This window comes from Mesoplodon bidens (assembly GCF_964165515.1).
Source record: "Mesoplodon bidens genome assembly, chromosome: 12".
NCBI classification, from domain to species: Eukaryota; Metazoa; Chordata; class Mammalia; order Artiodactyla; family Ziphiidae; genus Mesoplodon; species Mesoplodon bidens.
In genome coordinates this window covers 50561132-50564242 of record NC_138168.1, presented here as the reverse complement: position 1 = coordinate 50564242, position 3111 = coordinate 50561132, and positions in this window count along the sequence as shown.

The following is a 3111-nucleotide window of genomic DNA, read 5'->3' as shown; positions in this document are numbered from 1 at the left end:
ATGAATCCTTACGACATGGTGCATTTCAGAATGAAATATTTCTAGGGTCTTTGCATTTAAGATGTGCATTTACTTCCAGAGCAAATATATCCTATGTTTCTTCACGACTACTACCTTCACTAAATTTTAGTTGAACACTCCCTCTGTTCAACCACCTGTTTGACAAAGAAGATAGAGCCCTGCACCTGAAACTCCCTTCCTTGCTCACCACCTGCATCGCCTCCACCTTTACCTCCTTCCTCCTAGATCCTCCTTCATAGTTAAAGGGGGATTTCTTCTATCAGAATTAGCTCATAATACAGCATCCTTATTCCACCCTCTATAACCTCTTCTTAAACCTCTTTGTGTGGGTCCTCCTTCTCTCTTGAGTATCTTTACCTTCCCACCTTGTCCGCTTAGGTCAGTTAAACAAGCAGTTGAGCAGTCACCATGTGCAGGTGATATGCTAAATACAAAGGTACAAAAAGGATCAAGTCACATTTATGGCTTTAAGGAGCTTAAAATCCAGGGAAAGACAGTTACACAGAGACATCTTCAATTCATCTACAACTCTATGGTTGTAATGTATGTAGGGCACTATAATTGTAGAGTGAAGTGCACTTAGCCACTGTGGGGGATGATGGGAGGGTTTCAAAGAGGGTTAAATACAGAATGTGATGTTTAGTTGAAGTCCTGAAAGATGAGTAGAGTTACAGCTAATCAAAGAAAGTATAGAAAGCTGTTGCAGACAACGGGGGAAAGCAGGAGCAGGAGCAGAAAGTGTATCTAGAACACGTGATTAGGCAAGGGCAGTCATTTTGGCGTCACTAGAGAGCAGTCCTCTCTCATATGTAAAGATTAGATTATGACCAGAGTTCTTTCATGAAAAGCTTAGGTCTTTATCTTGTGGGTAGAAGGTGACCATCAAAGCATCTGGCAGAAAGATGACAGGTTCAAAGTCCTGTCTTAGGAAGATCACTGTGATACAGGGTGGAGGATGGAGTCTAGATAAGAGAGGATTAAGATCTATACCAGGGAACAGAAAGAAGGATGTGTGTGTGTGTGTGTGTGTGTGTGTGTGTGTGTGTGTGTGTGTGTGTGTGTATTCAAACCATATAGGAGGTAGGAATTTATTTTGAAGTAGTTGGTGAAGGATAAGGTACAGATTTCTAGTTTGGTTCACTGAAGGGTGGCATGGAATACAAGAGAAAGACTAGTTTAGAGAAAAGGAGGAATATTGGACTTGAGGTGCCTGGAGTCATTTCAAGATGTATCAAGCATTCACATGGATATAAGACTCTGAGCTCAGAGAATAGGTCAGGGATTTGGATGCATGTTCACATCACTTTCATCCTTATAAAACAGATAAACATACAAAATAACATTGTCTCCAGTAATCTTGACATTCTCTTTGGGTACCACTCTCTCTCTCCTTCCTTCTCCTAATTGAATGCTTGAAGGAATAGTGTCATGATTGACTTGTGGCCCATTAGTTCTGAGACCACTGAAATCTGGCTTCTAGTTGCACCACTCTGCAAAAAATAGACCACAGAAAAAATACCTGAAGCTTTTTAGCTGTCAAGTTCAATGGTCATTTTTAAGTATTCATCTCCTTTGAATCTTAATGGCATTTGTGGTATAATTCCTCCTACTTGAAATTCTCCTTCTTCATTCCCTCCATGATTTTTCTAAAGCTTTCAATTATTCTTCAATGTGATGCAAAGGCTGTTTTGGTTCTATTCTGACATACCTGACCATTCAGTTTTGATCTTTGTTGCTGCTATGTCTTTCTCCACTTGACTCTTAAACGTGGGTATTCCCCAGAGTTTCTCTTGTGATCTAAATCTCTTTTCTCTCAACCTTCTCTCTCGCTACAATATTATACATCTTCATGTTTATTGTTTTTTTTTTTTTTTGGTACGCGGGCCTCTCACTGTTGTGGCCTCTCCCACTGTGGAGCACAGGCTCCGGATGCGCAGGCCCAGCGGCCATGGCTCACGGGGCTAGCCGCTCCGCGGCGTGTGGGATCTTCCCGGACCGGGGCACAAACCCGTGTCCCCTGCATTGGCAGACAGACTCTCAACCACTGTGCCACCAGGAAAGCCCTCTATTTTTAATTTTTTAAGGAACCTCCATACGGTTCTCCATGGTGGCTGTATCAATTTACATTCCCACCAACAGTGCAAGAGGGTTCCCTTTTCTCCACACCCTCTCCAGCATTTATTGTTTCTAGATTTTTTGATGATGGCCATTCTGACTGGTGTGAGATGTTACCTCATTGTAGTTTTGATTTGCATTTCTCTAATGATTAATGATGTTGAGCATCCTTTCATGTGTTTGTTGGCAGTCTGTGTATCTTCTTTGGAGGAATGTCTATTTAGGTCTTCTGCCCATTTTTGTATTGGTTTTTTTGTTTTTTTGATATTGAGCTGCATGAGCTGCTTGTATATTTTGGAGATTAATCCTTTGTCAGTTACTTCATTTGCAAATATTTTCTCCCATTCTGAGGGTTGTCTTTTCGTCTTGTTTATGGTTTCCTTTGCTGTGCAAAGGTTTTTAAATTTCATTACATCCTATCCATTTTAACTCCACTATCTTCTTCCCCCTTCTCCACCTTTAATTCCTCATCTGTCTTATTTTCTAATTCCTGCATTTTCTCAAAATCTTGCCAAGATCTCTATCCCTGTTATTACTTCCTAATCTAGGACTTCATCACTTCTTTCACAGATTATTGCAATAGCCTTCAAATTTGACTCTGGTCTCATTGTTTTATTGTAAACATAGAGAAGGTCTCATTAAACCTTCCATTCATTTCCGGTAGATGTCTTTCTATAAAAAAAAAACCTCTTTGTGTTACTCAGTTGTTTTAATACCTGCAATTAGTCAAAACTCCTTATCCTGATGTTCAGGTTCTTTAAATCCAGTTCCAACATCTACCCCTTCCTGCCTGGAGCACTACCCTTGGGAAACGGCCAACTGCTGGAGATTGTTCCCACACCTCAAAGCCCACCTCTTCTTGCTGCCTTGATGTCCTCTCCACCCCTTCGTCCTCCTTGCTGGTCCATCAGACACAATTCAAGCATCTCCCCTTCAGTATTTCCTTGGCAGTCCAGTGGTTAAGACTCCGTGCTT